This window comes from Balearica regulorum, chromosome 2 (genome assembly GCF_011004875.1).
Source record: "Balearica regulorum gibbericeps isolate bBalReg1 chromosome 2, bBalReg1.pri, whole genome shotgun sequence".
In the NCBI taxonomy this organism is placed as follows: Eukaryota; Metazoa; Chordata; class Aves; order Gruiformes; family Gruidae; genus Balearica; species Balearica regulorum.
This window is the reverse complement of record NC_046185.1, coordinates 77442092-77465679: the sequence shown is the minus strand read 5'-3', so window position 1 is coordinate 77465679 and position 23588 is coordinate 77442092.

Genomic DNA, 23588 nt, shown 5'->3' with positions numbered 1-23588 from the left:
CTAAATATGCAAAGCAGTACCTCTGCTTTACATCAGCTGCACATTTGTCTCCTCTGACAAATGACACAAAAAGAGAATATAATCTGGTTTGGCTTTCTTTTTTCTTCAGTAGCTTGTTCCTAGTAACTAATAAACAAGTACAAATGTCGCTCATGTTACTTGATGTCTCCAGCTGGCCCCTTCACAACTCCACAGTCTTCCTACAGCTTTCATGATTGTGGCAGGTGTGTACTTTCTAATTGGAGTTTCAGGTCCAAAAAGTTCAGATATATCACTTTCTCTCACCTTTGTGACCATCTAATATTTTTGTTTTCAGGTACATATTTTCTTGCCAGTTTGAAGCTGACACCTTGTGGTTCATTGTTACACACCCTCACTGACATAAAACAGAAAGGGCTGTTTTACAGAAGAGCTTGTTCAGCACTGTCCAAAGTCAATGTTTCTGCATATACTTATGCTAATTTATTTTAATTTTTACATATGAAGAGCATAATTAAGAAAATATGACACTGTCCTATACAGGTAATTGAGACTACACAGTTATAAATCCATTTTCCTCTCTCACTTTCACATGTTTTCTTGTTAATTTTACTGAGTAAATGTGTCATTGAGACAATGTATTGGAAACTTTCAGCTCATGAATCACCTATCCAATTTTTAAGCGAAAATATTAGCCTGGGAGTGATACTGGAGCAAGAGAGAATATAGTTTAAATATCAAATCCCAGGCTGAATTTGCAGGTCAAACAACTCCATGGAATCATATTTTTAGTTCTAAATGCAGCAGATTTTTTCAAGACTTAAGAGATAATGCACAATTAAGCTTTTTATGTGGGCATTTTTCATAGGAAAGGCAGACTTTACCATCTTCCATAATAGATCTGAGAAGGAATAAATGTTAAAGGGGACCCGAGCCTCTAAATTGCTTAATTTTGTATACGAGTTCCTTTTTTATATAATAAGGCCTAATCTCCTGCCTGTCTTTTGTCTTGTATCCTGGGAGTAAAAGAAAATTACAAAGAAGCGGGATATTGCATACATTCATACAATATCTTTCATTTGGGGACTGTGACATTCGATTATGGGCTGGCAAGAACTGCAGTAATACATATTGCAGCTCAGATGGGGTCTTCTTAAGTTCATATAGAAGTGGTAAATATTTTCCAGGCACAATGTCTGAGATTGTCAGAATAAAACAAATGTTTCCTTGAGCAAGAGGCCAAGTGGGATGTTGAACTGTGCCAAGAACCTAACTTTGTGTACAACTCTAAACCTCAACGGTCATGTATTTTCTCCTGAGACAAAGCAGCATTATTTTAAAGGTGGATGTCTTTTATTATTATAAAACTTTGATTTATCAATTCTAATATTAAATAAAACAGTGCTTTCAAGTGAATTGATCTTGAAATAAGCAAATATGTTGTCATTTAACCATATGCTTAATGCTATGCTACTTATAATTGTAATGATTGTTTGCCAAGCATAGTTTCAAATAAAGAAAGAAATGCACAGATGGTTTTCTTATTTAAGTGCATTAAAATGCATACAGAATGTTTAGAAATGCAAATCCTTTAAATCAACTACTCGACAAAATCAGGCTTTGTTCCAAGTTGTTGTAATAGAGTCTCTTGCATATAAATAAAAGATTGTGTTACAGAAAGAGAGAGAATAAGTCATCTGTAGAACAGCAGTCAAGATCTGGAGTCTGAAAAGGGTGAAAACACAGGGCTTTTACAGTACTGAGGAGGTCGAAGGTTTGGCGAAGTAAATTGTCTGCAGATATTTCTGTGGCTGATTGTACAGTAGCAGCAAGATTATGTTGATGCATTTGCCCCATTATAATGACTTAGAGGGAATTTAGTCCTTTTAATACCTCAGCACCAGAAGCCAGCATTGCATTATTTTGATTTATAGCATTATTAGCACATTTTATATTTCAGTGCCCCCTCTTAATCCTCTCATTTATAGTGTTATACCAGCTTCTCTTGGATTTCAGCAGTATCTTCAGAAAGACAGTAGTTTTCCAAAGGAACAGATGTTAAACCAATGCTAACTGTGATTTATGATGATCAAAACATACAAACACAAGAGCATATGGATAGGCGGCCCTGTGATGGAAAGCTTGGCACTTATTGTGCTGGAAATACTATTTTTTCTGGGAAATTCAGATAGGCTCCACAATTGGATCAGAGTCTCAGTAAAGATAAATCTGAGATGACTATCTCCCATGATGAAAGGGAGATTTGAGGAAGCCTATGAGGAAAGACTCAGGAAAAAATTGAGAAAATAATAGTAAGTGGGAGAGTTGTTCTTGGCAGAACAAAAGAGCTAGAAGACAATGAATATGAAATGGAGAATTTGATGAGGATGGAGATAGGTTTGTGATCACCAGATTGACTTGTTTTTTACTGACTAAACTCCAGTTTTGTTGTATGACATCTCTTCTTTCCTATGATTGTAGAGGTCTAGGTTTATCTAGGAAACTAATGAGCAAATGCCCTGGTCATTTAGTATGAGAATGATGTTAATAACACACTGATGTTTTTAGTCGTTACTAGGTAGTCATAGTGTCTACATTAAGTCAAGGACTTTTTGGCTTCCCGCGACCTGCCAGGTGCACAAGAAGCTGGGAGAGCACAGCCAGGACAGCTGGCCCAGGCTGACCACAGGGATATTCCCTACTGCACAACATCATGCTCTGTATGTACCTGGGGAAGTGAGCCGGGAGGCGGGATCGCTGCTCAGAAACAGGCTGGGCATCAGGGTTGAGTTTTTTTTTCCTTCTGCATGTGGTGAGCAATTGCACGTGTGCATCATTGTTTTTTATATATTCTTTATTATTGTTGTTATTGTTATTATTCTCTTCTTTTGTTATCCTGTTAAACTGTCTTTATCTCAGCCCACGAGGTTTTTTTTCCATTCTCCTCCCCATCCCCTTGTGGGGGCGAGGGGTGAGTGAGCGGCTGTGTAGTGCTGTGTTACTGGCTGGGGTTAAACCATGACAGCATATAAGGAAATATTGGTGGAGTCAAAAAAAAGGGAGATTGGCCCAAACATGGTGTGAGAAACTGCAGTGGATCTTGGGCTAGAGAGGTGTGGTTCAGTGTTTCAGGTAAATGAGACACTTGACATGAAATGTCTGCAGTCATGATGTGGAACAATGTATTATTTGCTAGCTCAGTGGCCTAGCTGTAAGTTTGGATTTGAGAAGGTTTCATTTTAATTTTCATACTTTTTCTTTATGGTTGAGTAACTGGAATACTGAAGACAGCTATTCAGGAGATACTAGTATACCTCTCAGGTGTCTCAGGGAGAGTAATGAATATTCTTTGCTGGTACTGCAAATGCAAAAAGTGGTATAGTATCAGGAATACATGCAGTGAGGAAAGGCTTACATCAAAGACTATTTTGTAATACAAAGCAGATGAAATACACAAGATATCTATCTAGCTGCAGCTGCCAGTTGTTAGTTGGATCATTTTGATCCTCCTGTTCTAGCTGGTGACCATAATAATATTGGGTGTTAGCATTTAGTGCTTTTGCAAGCAGTATAGCTAGTTTGCCTGAACATATGGGACCTAGAGACTAAAAAGTATGCTTGCCATCTCTTTTGGTGGCTCTTTAATAAAGGTTGCTTATACAGCCAGTAAAATTATAAATTTAATCTCTGACAGGATAATTATTGTATTGCTGCTATCTATAATGCTAAAATAAGAGACAAATGATGCAGCATAAAGCTAATATATTACAGTGGTCTTTAACAAAAATGAGTAAATTGTAGCAACTTACTTGTGATTCGTACAGTCTTCAGAGGACAGAATTTGCTCTACATCCCCCAAAGATATGACTTATTGTATAGAATGACCAATAGTGTAATGAAATACTGATTTTGCTATATCAGGTGTAGGCTAGATAGGATCGGGAAGAGTGAAGACAGGAACAGTCATTTTGTTCTATATTCTAGTTGCGTTGTATCTAGCTATAATAAATTAATATTGGTAGAACTGAAAGTGACATTTATTTCTGACTGGTTGTATTTTATATCCTCTTTGCTCTCATGGAGTAAGGTTCAGAGGAATAGAAAGAGATCAAAATCTTGACAGAATAAGCCTTTGTTTAAAAAATTGCACATGCCAGTAGTGCAGAAACTTCTTTCCTTCCCACTGTGGGCATGTGTGTTTCTGCTGGGAGCAATTTTTTGTTCACAATAATGTATGCATGCATATTTGCATGCATAGTTGAACTTGACCTTTGAAGCAGACTTCATAGGGATTACTCTTTTATTCTTTCAGGTTTAGGATTCATCCAAGAAGCAGAGGTAATACCTTGTGAGGCCAGTGATCAAGGACAGATAACAAGTTCCTAATTGTGAATAAAATACTCTTCAAATTGTGATTCGAAGACCAACCCTACTAAGTTGGACCAAAAGATCATTTCCTCCAGTACCCTGTTTCTAACAGTGGTCTCTAGCATCTCCTAGAGGAAAAGTAAGATTAGGCAGGCATACTTAGCACTACGGTTCCTGCCACTTCCGATCACACAAAATTCCATTGTCACTTGTCCAATCTAAAGAGTCCCAATTTACTTCTTCCTCATCCAGAAGCTATTCTGTACCTTTTAGCTCTTCTCTGAACCTTTCCTTTTTAACCTCAGATGTAAGTAGATGTATAGAGTAATATATAGATATTCTCTCTGTTCCTGTCATAATAGGGCCAGCCTTTTAAAGATACAGTGTTTCATCACTAGCACAGCATAGTCTCTCTTTCTTCTATTTCTTGTACCTTGATATTTTTGTGTGACAGTGGTTTTCTTCCACTCAGTTTCCAGTACGCTTATTTGTTCTTGGCTAGACATTTCTTTTCTGCTCTCTTATTTCTTAGATTTTTAGCATTGGTGTTAAAGCATGTGTTTTGATCATCTTGGCATCCCATGTAAATGGCACTGTGGCATTATATGACTATTTCTTATCCTTCATGAGTTAGAGAATTTGTGTGGCTTTCTCTGTAGAACATACGGTCTTTTGTACATCTTAGCTTTTCCCCACTCTTCAGTTTAAAAGTTCATTTACAACCTTCCTGTCTTTAAAGGCCAGCAGTCTGATTCACTTACAGTTCAAATTAAATCCATTCTTCCTCTTTGGCCTTCTTTTACTCCAGAAGCATTCCATCTGAATCATTCATGGGGATTTAATGTCTGATATTAAATTTGTTTACAAAACCCATTTTCTGGGTATGTTTAAACAAGAAGCAGGATAAAAGGTTTTAAAATGTAGCAGGGTATATAAATTTGATATAACTTTTAAAAATGTTGGGTTTAGTTTTTAGATATTTTGCATAATATTTCAAAATTAAAGAAGAACATTAAACTGTTCTTTATCTAACTAGTCCACACAACCATTGTAACAGATTTTCAATATCATGACTGATTGTAATTGCAACTTCAGTTCTCTCAAGAAATATTTAAGAATATGTAGGTGAAAAAGAGTAACTGTGGTCTTTACTGCCATTTTCATTATACAAGGGATAGAATGTTCTCATGAAACATCCAAATAATATATTTGATAAAAATTTCTGCCTTTTGAAGAAATATGTATTCTGACTATAAGAAGAAGTATTTTAATTTCATTCAGTCCTGACAATATTGAAATAGAATTTCAATAGAATGTTTCTGAAAAGTCTTCTTTTTATGGGAGAAGCCCATCTTGCATTAAAGCTAGTGGAAGGTCACCTTAGCGACCACTCACCCAGTTTGACAGTGAGCTAGAGTGTAGAGAAAGTTTCATCTAAATTTTGTGCTTACCTTTTCATGGTAAAATTTTTTTCTTGTTTAATGAGTTTACAAAACTGTATTGGGCCTTCCTCTGTCAGAAATTAACGGCTAGTCTTTTGACTTAAAAAAACCCAACAAAGGTGAAACTGAACCAAGTTTCAACATTTCTTTCACATCAACAGGATTTTTTATTTGGATTATTTTCACTGTCTAACAAAGTTCGTACCAGGAAACTAGTTTCCTGAGGCTATAGATGATGGAGAGAAAAAAATATCTCTTCAATAGGAGATTGGAATTTAACTTTGTCTGATATACCCACTAAAAGCCACTTCTCTTGTGTACAGAGGGAGTGAAATGACTGCTGATGTTGCAAGTATAAAGTAAATAACTGTACAGTCACAGTAGCTTTTGTGATTGAGTCTTATGAGATTTTCTTAAGTGGTGTTGTTTGCCCTTTGATCTGTATCTGTACTAATAATGACAACATTTTGAAGAGAAAAAGTGACTGGCTGTGGAGAGTGTTCGAAGTTAGGAAATATGCTTTTGTATGTGAAATGAGCACTTCTTGGTATGGAAATCAATTGCTGAGAGATAATAAACGAGAAAACCAATAATAAGGCTTTCTTTTTGCTTTTCAAAAGAGAGTTGCAATTAAAAATAAATAAACTTTAATTTTATTATAGAATTACAATTAAAACAAATAATCTTTACTACTGGATTTATGAATATCTTACTATCTTAATACAGTCTAATTTCTCTCTAACAATTATCTGCTCTTGTCTGAAAAATCTTTCCCTCAGTATGCTTTAGTGCACTTGGTTATTCAGGCATCTACAGAATTGTTGCTAGGTAAACAATAAATGCTCTCTGCTTGGTTTTTTTTGAAAGAATTAATATAAAATCATGTAAGTGTATAAATGAAAATTAACAAAATATATAAGCATTCTTTACATTACGTGGAGATACTCTTAGGATAAACTAATTTAAAGATGACATTACAAGTGTAAGGTACAATATACACGACATGTAAATTCTAAACAAAAAATAGGATCTAAACTGATGATACATAAAATGCACAGAATTTCTATCCTATTTTAGTAGTTCTGGTGACTGCAACTTATCCTGCTCTTGGCAAGTCTTGCAAGCAAATTACTTGTTTGTTTGGGGTTTTTTTTTTTGGGGGGTGGGGTGTTGGTTTTTGACTTTTTTTCAGAACAATGAAATCTGAGATTTGGAAAATGTGCAGCACAGCCCTGCTCTTCAGTTCTGCAAAACAAAGTAAATAATTTATCTGAGAATCAGACATTTTGCCATATGTGACATATTTTGTTTTTTTCTAATTCTAATTTAGTGTAATTTGATATCAAGTGTTCTTTGACAGAATCAAGCTGCATTTCACATTTTGTTATAGAGGTAGACAACTTATAGAAAGGAATCCTCAAAAATCTATATAGTTAATATATATTATATTGCTTTCTGTATGAATGGTCTTAAGGGCATAACTTGCAATACTGCTTTCAATGAGTGTTGGGAATCATAATTGAAAATTATTGTAATTTTGATTAGATATTTTTTCTCTCTCTCTCCTTAAGAAAATAGTCAGATTTCCCCCTCCTGCAAACTTATCACTCATTTCCCTTCTGATTTTCTCTTGGCTTTGGTATATGGTAAGTATATCCCAGAAGATGACATAGTTCAGCTATAATAGTGTTTTTATTATCAAATCCACTTGCCATTGTTTCTCTGCAGTAATATTTGAAAACATATATAATTTCACAAAGTAAATTAAGAGGTTATTAAGGGTAGATAACATCCCTTTCATAGAGCTCCATTCCTTGCTGAAACTGTAAAAATAATAACTGTATATTTTCTGTTATACTGTTTTATGAACTGTATACAAAATTATTGTTTTGGTTACTTCAGGCCCATGAGGTCTAAAATCCTTATAACATTTGCACAGACGATGACATTGTAAGAATCATAAGAGATTGCTTTTTTTTAAAAAAGAACAGTATAGGATCTATTACTATTACTTGTCTTGCAGTTTTGGTGTGAAAACATACTTTTTGATGAAAGAAATTTTGACTTTTCACTATAGTAATTTGACAATGAGAGCTAGGCTTTAATGAAAATAATCAGAAGCCATGAGTTCATGGCAAATTACCGAAGTTAAAACATATCTCGAGTTAGACTCACTCAGTGATAAGTAGAATATTTTCTGAGTGGGAATTAGTGACTTGTGAGTTTCCAACAAGATATCACATTATCTGAGTCCTGGAAGAGTCAATGCCCAAGGTCCTGTTGTATTTACAACTGCTTGAGATTTTTCTCTTATGCAACATGAACAGATGTTTCTCCTTTTTCCAGCTGAAAGTCTTGCTTCTTCTGAAGAGACTTGGAGGGGCTGGGAGGCAGAGCAGGAAAAAATGTAGATTCATAAATTATGATGCATAAGCCTTTTAATTCACTTAGTTGTTAGACAAGTTGTCTTCATCTTTGTCGCTGCCCCTGGCAAAAAGATTACTCACAATTTCCATCAATGGAAAACTGATAAAAGACTCTGCCTAGGTGGCTTGGAAGCGATCAAGGTACTAACCACTAGGCCTGTGAAGTCCACACAATGGAAAGCAGCTCAGGTCCCATGAACAAGAAAACCCCATTAATATAGACTCACGCAAATAATTAATAGGTTAATAGATTTACCAGATCATAGATCTACTAAAAGTTAAAGTATATTGACATGGGTGGAGTGTTGTATTGACACTGATGACCACTAACTTAGTGCCTCTGTGTCCTGCTCCCTTATGCTATACAAATATGCCCAAAGGACAACCCCTCATGAAAACCCAAGAACAAACATGCATATCAGATGCTTCACAGGCTTACTATTTGTCTGCTGTTACAGAACATTTTTAAAATTCTAAAGCCTTAAAATGCTTTTTACAAAGCCACCACTATTCAAACAGGTACGCCTCCCTTATACTTCTTCAACTGAGTTTATATCACAAATAATATCCACACAATCTTCTGCAATAGAGAACAGTCTTTCTATAGACATAAGTGAGTTTTCTCTGGGTTGTAGTTCTACAGATTGTGCATCTTACATCTGAAGAAAAGCAGATATCCTTAAGGTTTTGTTGATAATTTGTGAGCAAACTGGGTGTCAGCTGCCCCTGGATGATAGTCGTGTAGATAAAGCATTAGTAAAACTCTTGTCAAAAACAATGTTACAAGTAATTGAGAATTAAAATAATTTGGTTTTGCATTTACACTGCATTGTAAATGCATAAAAAACTATCATCTGTAGTTATCAAAAGCAGGTGAGACATACCTGTGTTTTACAGTAGAGAAATAGAGTCAGCACAAAGAAATATCTCACACGAAAATCGCAGAAAGATGATATGGACTGCATTAACAACAGGATCTCTATCCATCGTAGGTGATTTCCTCATGGTAACTTGAGAAGTCTGGTACAGAACCAGATAGAACCCGTTGGTTCCTTACCTGACAATCTATTTTTGAACCTGCTGAAGAAGGGTATTGCCCATGGTTCTTTATTTGAAAGTCATATGGATATGGTATAGATATGTTTCCTTAGTAGCTATGTATGAAGAGATTATTGAAATGTGCGTGTACGTGTCAGGTTCTTACAAAAGACCAGTAAGTATTGATCATAGGTATAATGATGATACTGAACATGATATTGAATGACAAAAATATTCTATGTGATCTCTGCTCCCTGATGCTTGTCACAGATATATCCCCAGAGAAACTAATTTCACTGTTCCTTATAATGAACTGGCAATGCCACGCACTTGAAACTTCCATTTTGGTCTGATACAGGATGAAAATGGTGAAGTAGAAGCTCACTCTACTGGGAAATTAAGCAAAATATTTAGGTAATTGAACAATTATTTATGAAAGAAAAAATTACTTATTTTGTTCTGCCAAGCTGAGGACCCTCGTACCCTGTTGATACAATGTTTTCTAAAGGACAAATAGGGGGAAGTCAAAGCTGAACTAATTTTGTACATAATATTGCTTCTTGGAGTAATAACTAAACCTATTAGGCAGCAAACTTAGGGGAAAAATGTATTCAGAAAGAAAGAGATGATTCCACTGAGCCTCGTGTTTTACCTTATTACTTCCTTTAAATCACCAAGATGTCTGTCATTATTATCACTGATGGTTACTTGGAATGCAAATGGGTTGAAGAGATAAACATTGTCAGCTTTCCTGAGTAGGATACAGGTCTGCTCTACCCGGATTTTCTTCCCTTGTAATTATTTTGTGTCCATGGTAATCATGTCATTCAGACTAACTATTGATTTACAATTCTACTTCCAAACATTTGTCTTTATCCTGATAGCAGTAACTAATAATAATGGGCAAGATATCCTAGATACAGGATGCTATTTTGCACACCTGAAAAGTATATCTTTTTTCTGCATTTGTATGACAACATAGGGAGAAAAAGCACTCCGTTATGACTGGGTCACAATATTTTTGATGTTAAACCTTTGGCATTTTGTTGTTCTAGCAATGCCATCTATTCTCAAATGCCTAATGAATGTTCGTTAAAGGTATATTTCGGTGTAATTCTGTTTTCCAGCACACTCTTTTTCTCAACAATTCTTCATCTTGTCTCCGGGTATTGGAGGTCCTGTCACATTGATGAAAGAAGCACCAATGACAGATGATGGAAATGCCACTCAGCAATTATTTGCATCTTTCATCTCTCATTAAATAAAAGTCTCATAGAAATATTTGAGTGTAGCTGCAACTGCCACATGTGATATCTGTCAAAATGTGATAAATTGACAGTTTTACCCTAGCCTCCTAACTGTTTAGACTGAACAACGAGAGGAAAGCCTTGTTTTCTTATGAATTACTATCACATTTCTGAGGTAAAATGTGTTAACTGTAATCTCTTCCACTGAGATTTAAACTAATGGCAGTGTCAGAAGCTACTACTTAGCTTTTTACCTTAAGAAGTTACTGCTTTTCTGACTAATCTGTTCAACTTCACATGGCAGTGGACTAGGTAGAAGAGTGTATGTGGTTACTTACTGCGTCTGGGTGCCTGGGAGGTATAGGCTCAATGTTAGTTCACTTCCCTTTCCCCTAAATATTTTATCTTGTGGTTGAGATAAATTTGCACTCTACGATAACCAGTTGTGCCCATTCAGTGGATAGTGGGAAATTCTTAGACATCTGTGGCTCCGCTGTTGTCTGCCATGTGCTCTGCCTTACAAAGGTGCGCTGACTCTCAATTCTACTGATTTCTCAGGTCTTGCACAGAATGCATTAATAAGGAAAATGTATCCTGTACAGCTTGTAAATTGCCCCACCAGTGTTAACATTTTGAATTGTTTTCTAAATTGCAAAAAACTCTGTAGTTGATTAATAATTAAATATTTTCAGGTGGAATCTTTATTCACCCATGAGAAGTTCAGTCCTTAGAAATGTGTGAATCGCCTATTTCTCAAATATTTTTTCAAAGTGTTTACGAGAAGAAGTGAAGATAAGTATCACAGACATTTGAAACTGCATGGGGAATTGCAGGCAGGGAAAATGAAACTTACAGATTACATACTTGATTGAGATGCTGGAGGCCTTTTTTAAGCCATTGTGCTGTATCATTCTTCCATTTAGTGTAATTTATATTCTATATCTTGAATCTGTGCAGATATATTTATTAAGATACTGTATCTATTCTGAAATAGGTACACATTTTTCTGCAGTAAAATTACATTTGCCATATGCTAGCCCAGGTACGTAATAAAATGACATAGTCTTTCTAGTTTTGATTGCACACAACCCAAGGAATTTGCAGTGTTGCTGTGGTAATTACAAACTTGGAGGTTTTATTTTCTTAAAAATTCTTTTTTTTTTTTTCTTTTTAAACTATTTAAAAGAAGCTCATTCTTTAAAATTACTCCATACAGAGCCTTTTGCAAAAAGAAAGTGGAGAAGAGCCAGTAATTTGATGTGGTTTTGGTTAGTAGTATAAAATTTAGGACAGATTAGTTAATAATAAACATACAGCCTCATGTTAATTGTTTGAATATCCTGTGCTAAGCTGGTGATGTATACCCTGTTTTAGCCTTAAGGTATCTAAAAATGGAAACAGTAAGTCATCTCTGGCTAGTCTTGGCTTCAAAGTGACAGAGAACACATCCAAACATGTACAGGATTCAGAATGTAAAAAAAGGAATACTCTATCCTAACTCAGTCTATGGTGAAAATATCTTCTGGGGAATATAGAGTCAGTGGAGACTCAGGATCAATAGCAGACTAGCTAATGATGATGACATTTTACTTTGTCTTAAGGGGCATTTAGTAAAATATATGGAAAATACTTTAGGGAACCTGGTACATCAGTGAGTTGCATATTCATTGCCTGCTAAAGTAGGAAATGTGCTATTCGTTGAGTCATCAGGCCCATTTCTCTAAACACATTGAATTTCTGGACTGAAAAAGAAAGGCATACATTCAGCAACTGCATCTTCCCTTTATTTGCAAGACCAGTCAAGAATCACACTACTTGAGATACTCCCTGTTAAGCTTTCAGATTTTCATTAATGTTCTTGTATATACACATCAAAAAGAGAAGGATCTATCCTTTAATTTCACCACTGTTAGTCTTGCAATGTATAAAACTATTTTATACATTTTCTTAGAACTAAGAATCCTGAATGTATCAACTCTGACAATCCTCCCTCATTTTGCTATATACAAATAGGTTATAGCACTAACAACTTGTTCTGACTTTACAATGTTTATAGCTACAAGTAACTGTTGTGGTTTGTCTGGAAACATACCAGAGGCTCTTGACTAGCATCATATTCCTCTAGAGTCCCAGTTTTCTTCAAGATATGAAGGTAATCTGCATCATAAATGTTTTTTTACTATCCTGATATAATTTCTTCTTTAACAAGTCTATTTCATCTTCTCTCATAAATGTATAGCTGGTAACAATAAACTTCAGACAGAAACTCTGTAACAGCTTCGAAAAATATATTGCCCTTCCATTAACTTCCTCATCACTCATGTACTATTTCAGTAATGTCCTTTTACCATGCCAGTAGTGAACATAGTCCCTTCTGGAAAACGGTTATCTGTTTATTAGCAGCTTGTTACCTTTATTTTCTTTTAATCCCTTTGTGTTTGCTAAAGTATCTCAGAGATAGAAACTAAAAGGTACATCAAATTTCCAAAATATCTTTACCTACTTTTTCCTAGTTTTGAGTGAACTCTTCACAGTGAACTGAAAATAGTTTTCAAATTCAGGATGTTTATCTCTTGGTTCCTCTGTGATTTTCTTGTATCTTAAATTTCTTCTTAAATATAGTTTAGAATAAAACTAAATTTTTGTTTATAATGCCTGCAAAGTTGTGATTTAAACGAATGCCAATTTTACAACAGCGTAAATCTGAACACCAAGATAATGGAAGATCAAAGGATCTTCTTTACTTTATAAAGTAAAACCAGATCCTGAATTTGTAAAATGATTGCTAAATTGACTGGTAAACAGTATAAATTGTCACCTTGGGGACCTGTTGGGTCCAATACAATCTAAGATACTGATGGTTCAGCACCACAAATTTGAAACTCACCTTGAGAGGCCATGTAGTCATAGAGCAAAATCAACTATACCTCTGTTATTTTATGAATATAATTTGCTTACCTAACTATCAAAAAGGTGTGTTCTAGTGCTTAACTAACTTTACTGTAACAATGTGTAATTGGCAGGAGAGGATACTTCAGTGTAAGTTCTTCTTGTCCCACATACCCTAGGAACATAAGAAATACCTCACTACATCGGGGAAATGCTGTTTCGGAAGAACACATCAGTGTAGCTGCTTTCTGTGCCCTTGTAATTCATGAGTACCCAGACCTATTAGGAGTTTACATACCTAATTCTGCAGTCCCTTAAAGGGTTCAGTCCTTTTGTTATCTGCTTACGGATCCATATATTTCTCTCATCCTCTTTTTGAAAGTGCAGCTAGCATCTGCCTCCTCGGTCTTCTGTTGCAGCAAGTGCCAGTAGGTCACTGCAGGTTTTTTAAAGTACTTATTTTTATTTGTTTTAAATGTCTTCTACTAGTTTAATCATATTTCCCCTGTTTCTGCAGAATTTTATGGAAAAGTGTTGTGCATTTGCCTTATGATACAGATTATTACCTTTATGATATGATGGTAATTTTCAACAGTTTGCTCCCTTTTTTCTATAGTTGTTTGAATACTTCAGGGGTGCAATGACTTGTATATAATTTTGTCTTTCAACAATACAGATGCAATACTTTCCCTTTTTCTGATTTTTTTTTTTTTACTTCTGTTTTGGTTATGTGAACCTCGCACTTCATACCTAGCCTGAAACAAAACCTCCTTGTTTGAAGCCATGCCAATGCTGAGTAAAGCAGAAGGGTCCCTCCACACCTCTTGCTCTCTACTTCTGCCTCAGCTCATTTGCCTGGCTTGCTTTACACTGTTGATGTGTGCTCAGCATGCAGTTTCCAAATCATTCTCTAAAGACCTGCTGTCTTAACCACTTGCTGCTCATCCTATATGTGCAGGTGGTTATCCATACCTAGTAACCCAAGTCACCCAGTTACTTGTTCTCTATAAATTCCAGTGTACTTGTGATCCCTCTCAGTTTTCTGCCATGTGCAAATTTAATGTACATAAGCTTTATGTAGGCTACATTCCACCATCCAGGTCACTGATGAAGTGCAGACCCTCACAGAATTCCACTTAGTACAGCTGTCCACTTTGCCAGTAAACCATTTGTAACTAGTCTTCAGCTGCTTTGCAAAGTTTTATTCCCACATTCTAGAAGTGCCATCAACCAACTTTTTTCAGAAAGCCACTCTGAGGCAGTTTCAAAAGCTTTAGTTAAGATTTATGGTTTCTCCCCTGTCTGTAAAGCCTGTTCTTTGCAATAGGAGTAGATAGTTTGGCTTGACATGAATTGTATTTTTTTGTGTTAGTTATTACAGATTTCTTTCTGTTTTCCAAATGGTCACAAATTGCTCCAGAATTTTCCCATATTTATCAAATTGGATAAATTTTATTCAATCAAATAATTACATATTTATGTTTTTAGTTAATTGCTCCAGAATCACAGATGATGATAAGTATAAATTTTTCATCATTGCCAGGAAATTAGTGTGTTTTTTTGGATTTGCCTACTGGTTCCAGTATGTCCGCATAAAAGGAAGTTTAGGCACATGCAAGAGTGTAGATTTAGTATTGTTTTCCTGGCAGAAATACAGCATCATTCTGTAGTAGAACTTGTTCTAAATATACTGCAGTGTCAGCAGATCTGGGTAGCTCAAACTATAGTTGGGTGTTGTCACAGACACAAGGGCAGAAAGCAAAGAAGACAGACCTCAAATTCACCGGTAGTGAACAGCAAATTCCCACTTTTTCCTCTCCTCGGGAGCATGGAGGTGCATATTCAGAAACATTCCTAATGCCCCTGTTCTTCGCTGCCGCTGCATTACACAACTGCTGGTTTGGCAATAACTTTCCCATAACTGATATAAGACCAAAATGAGGCAATGCTGGAGATGATTGTCCTGCGTTTTAAACAGAACAGCAAAATCACTGTCTGAATACCAGACTGGCACCATTCTCTTTATTTAAACAGTTTGTTTTCCATATTAAGGGGAATGGATCCAAACAAACTGAATAAAAAGGGAGTGACACTGATCTCACAAATGCTAAACAGAAATATCTTAAGATGGAAAGTTCCATCCTATAAAGTGGAAATACCTGCATGAATTTTTTATAGTTATATCACTTTTGTTCCAATTCTCAAAATAAAGCCATTCAGTGCATTTGATGAGACTCTTGAAGAAAAAGAAACACAAGGGAAAAGTGGAAAAAAATCATGCTGAGCATTATTTGCAAGTGTTATATAAAACAGTTGTTACTGAGATTTTTTTCTAGTCTAGAGTCTAAAGAAAACAAGCAAACCTCAGATGCCATGATGTTTTTCAATCCTTTATCTTTTTTCAATTACATGTAATTTTTAGAAAGTACTTCCAAAACACCAATGGCCATATTTCAAATAATAAAATCCTGGTTCCTTTTTTAATGCTGAAATAACATTGTCTATTTCATAATTTAGTTGTATAAAAATTCAGTGTGGGACCTAACTGAGAGGTGATGTGATAAAGATTTGCTGAAGAAAAATCAGCAGGTCAGCATAAGAAACTGGAAACATCCCAGAACTTCAAGAAGAAAATGGAAATTAATTGTAATAAAAATCAATTGAAATCAAGCTTTGAACTCTTAAATCTGCAGCAGTTTAATAAAGATGTGGTCCTCTGAAAAGTCCTGTCTGGAGGTGAGTGCAGAAAAGTGAACGGAAGTGCTGCCTTCTTAGAAATTTTATCTCATTTTGAGTGTATGTTTAGGAGGAGGGACACATCCTTTCTGGTTAGGCCAAAAAAGATTGTTCTAAGAGTATGTGTTTGCACAGTGGTTATTTGTACCTCTCATATAAAGATCCATTATCGTTGCCAGCTTGTGTAAGTGGGTATTGTGATATTGGGACTCTCATCTTTGCAAATAAAAGAGTGAAGATTTCCTAAAAGCTTACAGAAACAGAATAGAAAGAAAAGGAATACAAAATATTTTTTTAAATCCCAATAGAAGTACCTTGTAATTTCTGTAAGAAAGTCTTGTGTTTGCTTTTAAACAAGAAGTTGTCTGAACTATCTGAAAAATGAACATCATTGCCAAAAACATTTCTACAGAACTGAACATTAGTTTGCAAATATATCTCTCTTTCTCTGACATTTCTCTTTTTCTCTTGCTAAAGGCTATATTACATTGGATTTTTTCCAGTGCACTGCGTCTTCTTAGATTTGCCCATCAGCTCCACTATTATTATTCTTGCAACTCTTTCTGATATCGGTTGTGCCAAGATTTCAGTGCAGATCAACTGTGTGGCCACAGAGGTTTCTCCTCTGGTGATTTTTAACTGGCATAAGTTTTATTATGGTGTGATTTTTTAATTCTCTGAAGCCCAAATGTGATTCTGCTGGAATAACTTGTTCTCTCTCTTGGATATTCAGTTTTTATTTTTGATATCATACCTTCTTGGTTGTCTGAGTGAAAATCTGGCTGGCATTTTAAGTGATGGCACCTTTTTCCATAGAACCATTGAATAACTCAGGTTGGAAGGGAATTCAGAGGGTCTCTAGTCCAACCTGTTCAAAGCAGGGTCAACTGTGAGATCAGACCAAGTTGCTCAGGGTTCTATTCCCTTCCCTCATTGTCATTGTATTGTTTTAATAGATTTCAGTAGTATTTTATTATTTGTGTTTTCCAGGCAATCTTAATATAATTTTTGGCTTCCAAATGTGAATATGTAGTGTATTCCTTCATAATGCTCCTATTGTTCAAAAAGGTTTTAGCTAGATGAGTAATTACTGATGGAGTGGTTCCTTACATTGCACTGTTCAATAGTTGTTTGATCATGTAAGGTACTTTTAAGTGTGAGTAATCCCATCACTTGGATTGCTTTGCTTGTGCGTAACATTGCAAGGTACCACAGTAAAATGGCTGATACATGAAATGCACGTGACTGTTCAAAAACACAAAATGAGACATATGAATCAAAATTAGACACAGGAATGGGCACACAAATCTCCTGGAGTATCCTATCTGATAATACTACACTGAAGAAATTTTCAGCTGTTTTTCACTAAAAAAGTTGTGCATATGTAATAAATGATAATTTTAACCATGAATTAAATTCGTCATTGTACTCCCTCATAAATGATAGCTGAAAGAGGTACTGTTCTCAGCAGGAAGTAGAAAGGGGGAAGAAACCTGACTGTCTAACCCAGTTGTCGGGTTACTTGCTAGTGACAAGGGTCGTATTTTTATACAAGTGAATGTTTAGCCTATAACAAGTACAGGAGTCCAGCACTTGAGTTCAAGAGAAAGTCACTGGTGCACTGTTTCTCTCCAGTTCAGAAGGCTTTGATTTCATGACAGCAGAGGAAACAAAAAAAAACCATTTTGAAATCTTTCAGAGAAAACTACCACCCATTCAATTCTATACCACATAGCTCCGAAAGCTTGAATAAAAAAAAAATAAAAAATGGTGTTTTGTCTTCTTTAGCTTTTGTGTTTGTTAGTTTTTGTTTCGTTTTTGTTTCCTTTCCCTTCCGTGCTTGAGATTGACTCCTTTATACAGCAAAATTTTTAATTCCAAGCTATGTTGCAAACCCCTTGAAATGGGTCTTGGTTGTAAAAGTGCTGAGCAATGTTTGCAGCTTGCCAAAGTGGCACATCTGTCACTATAAAAGCTGTACTGTGAAGTGGCAAAAGAAAGCCAATACATAACATGCTTTTTCTAATCATAAAACTAAGGCAAAACAAGGGAGGGGAATTTGTAAAGCAAACCTGGCATGATCTAAGCCTGTTTATGCCGTGTTTAATTTTCAGGTGTCTGATCTACGTAACAAACCAGTTAGGAAGGTAATGAGAAAATAATATATTTCTTTACAGCCCTCTACTAACACAAATTACAGTCACCGAAGGAGGCGTTAGCTCCTGCCCCTTTTAAAATGTGTTTTTTTCCATTTATACAGGCCCTCCCTGGATCACTTACAATACGTTATAATTATTGTTTAGTGGCATTGCAGGGAGTAAACCTGTTAGAACTGAAATATGCTCATTCAATCTCTCTCTTCAAGTGGTGTCTCTTGATAACTCATTTCAAAATGGGAACTGACACCTCATCTCTTTGTCTTCCCTAATCAAATCCTTTTCTTCTTTCATAGGCTGCTGTTCAGAGGAAATTGCATTTTGCTGTAGTTCTGATGTCTTGTGAAGCCATGTTACAGGTAAAGGGGTAGTTGAAGGTACAGAGGCTCAGTTTTGCCCTCATCAAAAGGCAAAGTCAATTTTATTTGTATCAAATTGAGCTCGGTAGAAGTTGCATGAGGGCAAATAAAGCAGAACTGAAGTTTAGCTGCTTTCAATTTCAGTTGCTTAAATGTTGAGATGTAGATAAGAATAGTACTAGCTTGTACAAAGGATGAAACTTTTCACTGCAGATTTGGAGAAACAAAAGAAGCTAATGAGGCCTCCTCTGGTGGCATTTTCTCCCTTAGAACCTGATTTCCGTAGTCCTGCTTCTCTTCTTATCCAAATTTAGCACTCCAAAATATGTATCCCAAATTATCATTCCAACTTGAAAAATATTCACTTAAAAAATTTGTCTACTGTAATTTTTTTTAATGCAGGGAAATGGGTCTTTTATTTTAAGTATGCAAATAGGCTGTCTGCATCAACCCCCCACAGCTGAAGTGCCTTAGTTAGGTGTGTAGTCACTGCAGGTTCACTTTCTAGTCAATGGGGAGAGAGTGTTTCCTGAAGAAGAGGAGGAAGAGGATATGAAGGTTGTCTTCATATCTGAATGACCTTTGTGGACCTGTCTCCATCTACAGATGAGAGATAGAGTCCAGTTTCAGTAACCTCACCAAAGAAGATGCATTTCTGTCATGTTGCAGAACTGAGTACGAAACTGTAATTACACAGTGGAGGAAAGGGAGGAACGTTGTTTTGCAGAACCAAATGTTAACCTGGAAAAAGAAGAACCCAAAATGGGCTAAAGAAACATTCAGTGACTATTTTCTCAAGTGTTGTTTTCGTCTACTGTGTGGCAGTTTGATTCTGACTATGTTTCAAAGATCTTAATGAGGATCAGTATAGACACTAGATTGTTTCCTTTTTGGTCATGTTTATAAATCTCTGTGGAAAACAGAATAAGGAGTTGCTGATGTTGAAACAGTTATAACCTCTATGAGGACCTATTTGATGCAGTAGTGAAAATTAGGTTTAGATTCTGCTCTGTTTGAAGCAAGTTTTTTTCTTTACCTTTTCTTATTCCAGGGGAAAAAATCAGGTCCTAAAGCAGCTGCAGTTGTCTATTCTTTTTACCTTAATGTGTAAATGAAGAAAAACTTTTTTAGTTACTTTATTTGTTCTTTACAAAGTTGACTCTCATGAGGTTGAAAATAATGTCTTCAGTTACAAAGCCCAGTGGGCTGGGTTCAGTGCAAGCTGATGCTGATTGTATGTGTGACGGAAAGACTTGGGTTCTTACATCAGATATCTGGCTGATTTAGTATCCTTAGAAAAGGGTCTTCAGTAGGAAGAAATGTAGAGTAAGGCTGTGGAGGCTGTGCTAATTTGAGTGTATTCCCTGATTCTTCCCCACTGGCAATGAACCTTGCTTTCATTCAGCAGAACTGGAGACCATGCAGGGAAGTACAGATTATACTTCTCTGTGCTACTAAGAAAAGATAATTCTGTTCTCTTTAAACTGACCGAATAAAATGGATGAGTTCTACACAGTGCAAAACCAAACCCCACAAATCCCTAGGCTGTTATACTTACATTTGGGGAAGAAAAATTGACAGATTCCACTGAGATTGCATAAGCCTTCCTCAAACTTGAAAGACGGATGCCAGTTACAGCAGTATAATTAATATGCATAATTATTTTTAATAGACTAATTACTTCTGCTTCCTTTCAAGGCCGGATGTTTTTCATCTTCAGTATGGCCCACACATGTTTGTGTGTTTTTTGATCTGCAATATGGAGCAGGAGTGATTCTCACTGCCAGCAGAGAAGTAGGCTAGCTCATCAGTTCTCCTATACACACAAAGGGACAGATTGCTACAGACTCTGTGAACACTGGACCCTCTCTGAAAGAAAAGGCTCCTTTTTGTTGTTTTTTTCTTATTTTATAGACAGTTTCCCTGATCAGTTCCCAGAGTGGTTTCTTTTAAGGACATTGCTTCCAAATATGCATAAAGTGTTCTATCCCTCCACATTCCCTCCAGCTCACTAAAAGAAGCTCATCATTCATTTTGGGCCATTTATATGGAGCATGGTAGGATGTGAACAGCATGCTATGCTGCTTTTTTTATACAGTGGAAACTCTATTAAGGGATATTCATTTTTTCCCAATTATAATTTGTGGCACTCTTTTGTAGTGAAATGTGAGAATCTTTTTCCTGGAGAAGAGAGAAATATATGACTGATGTGAAAAATAGGTGGAGCCCAGATGCTGCCAAAATGGAATCACATTAATATCTGCAGACACAAGGCAAGACATCATTATAGTTCTGTCTTTTCATTTTCCTTAATGTTTTCTATAGATTTTTTTTGTCAAATTTTCACAGTAAAACACATAGAATTTACATTTGATAATACATTCTACATTTAACAAGAAAATTAAATCCATTTTATTTACACAAATATAAATTACACTTCTTCACCAAATCCTATCAACTTCAAAGAGAGAATGTGTGCAGCACAGTGATCTGTGGAGTTGGAGAACAGTGTAAATAACACTGATGAAACAGTATGGCAAGAAAGCCAACAAACCAATGGTGAAGATTTCTCATTTGATGCAGGGATGATACATATGTATGCAACAATTTCCTTGAAGGACAAGAGTTCTGGTTTTTTTTACACCTATTTCTGTACAACTGGGATTAGTTGGATTCAGAGTAGAGCTGTTGGGACTTCATTTGGTCTAGGTCTTCAATGATTAGCTGTTAACTTTGTGTTGCTTTTTTGAGTTATCTCTGAGACTTTGCTGACTTTTGCTTATATTGTACTATGAAAGGTGTCTCCTTTCTACGGTTTATATCTGCAGTGTTTTACTGCTGCAGCTTATACAATTTATTAAGTTTATATTCTTTCTTGCTTTTCTTTGTTTAATTTCTTGCTGCATTATTTTCTATTTTGCAACATAATGTGTTTGCATCTGATTTCCTCCAAAGCCTTTCTTATTGTTTTGTGCAAACAGGAAAATAAACTTTACAATGAACAGGTGACTTACCCAGATAGTAAAGGAATATCACAGATCCATCAGCTCTTACACAGATAAAGTACAACTTGCTTATACTTTCTTTTAACACTTACCAATACTTTTCCTGATGTTGTCATGCCAGGATTATTAATACTAAATCTGTGCTAAACCATGCAGAAATACTAGTTTGGTCCACATAGACATGGTATTTATTTATTTTTACTTTAATTTTTGCTTAAATGTACCATGCTGCCTGTGTAATAACCTGTTGGAGCCAGTCCAGAGGAGGGCCATGAAGATGATCAGAGGGCTGGAGCATCTCTCCTATGAAGACAGGCTGAGTCAGTTGGAGTTGTTCAGCCTGGAGAAGAGAAGGCTCCAGGGAGACCTTATAGCAGCTTTCCAGTACCTGAAGGGGACCTACAGGAAAGCTGGAGAGGGACTGTTTACAAAGGCATGTAGTGATAGGACAAAGGGTAATGGCCTTAAGCTGAAGGAAGGGTAGATTTAGATTAGATATTGGGAAGAAATTCTTTTCTGTGAGAGTGGTGAGGCACTGGAACAGGTTGCCCAGAGAAGCTGTGGCTGCCCCCACCCTGGCAGTGTTCAAGGCCAGGTTGGATGGGGCTTTGGGCAACCTGGTCTAATGGAGGGTGTCCCTGCCCGCAGCAGGGGTGTTGGAACTAGATTATCTTTAAGGTTCCTTCCAACCCAAACCACTCTCTGATTCTATGATTCTATGATTTCTATTCCAAATCATTGTAAGAAAATGAGAAATATTTGATATGGTGTGAAATCACTTGATGCCAAAAGGTGATAGCAATTTTCTGTAGAAACAGCTTATATGAAGTTTAACCACCAAAAGTTTCTGAGTTAATGACAAGAGTTCATCATCAACTGTTGTAATATACCCAAAGAATGCAACAGCACCTAACCTTTTGGCTTCTTTCTGGGGTCCTACAGGTATTTGATTCATAAAGGTAACTGATTGGGTTAGGCTGAGGTAGTTTTTCAGTAATTCAGTCTTAAAATATTCATTGGTATCTCTGTATTTAGTTTATGTAATTCCATCTAAATATAGTAAAATGAATTCTGGCTAATTTTCCATTTCTCCTTTCAGAAGACAATAACTAAGCCACAACAATGGGGATTACAAGATTTTGCTTTATATGCTGCATTTATTAGTGTTCTTAGAGGAGACAGCAGGAATGAAAGGGACTTTCCCAGCTGAAATGCACAAACCATTGAAATTGTGGCTTTTCCTCTTCCTTTTCTGTTGCTAGTCATAGTCCCTGTGGAATGGAGAGCAAAAGTGTGAGTGGAGCACTTCCTCATCTACTCACAGCTTTTCTGCTATGTGTAGGAAGTTCAAACATAAAATCACTGTTGAGAAACTGACTTCGTACAGCAGCAAGACAAGTAAATGAATCTGAGCACTCTCAGTTGCATCTAATAAAGTTTATGCCCCAGAATATGCCTGCAGTTCAACATTAAAGAAGGAAATCTACAATTAATAGATAAATAATTCATAACAAGGAATATAGTCCTTTAAAATAAGAAGTTCTCATAAAGATCATTTCCAAGTCATCTAAGATAAACATATTATTCATTTTTATAATGACATGGAAAACAAAGGCTGATGGAAGATCATTGTACATATTCTGGCTTTAATTTTTTTCACCAAAGTAATATTTAAAATATGTTAGAAGCTGCTTAGGCTCAGTGTTTTAATTTGGGTTTTGATTAGAATGACCTAACTGAAGGTGAAAGTAAAGCTAGTAAAAATTTTAGAGGAAATTGCTGAAGGAATTGTGAAATATTTAAGAAGGTCAAAAAGGGTCAGACAGTATCCTACTGGCTCAGCATGATATTGAAATGATCATTATGTGTACTCTGTTCTAATCAAATGTAACACTATAATCATTATTTATTTTGAGACATCTCACAATCAGAATTGTTGGTTT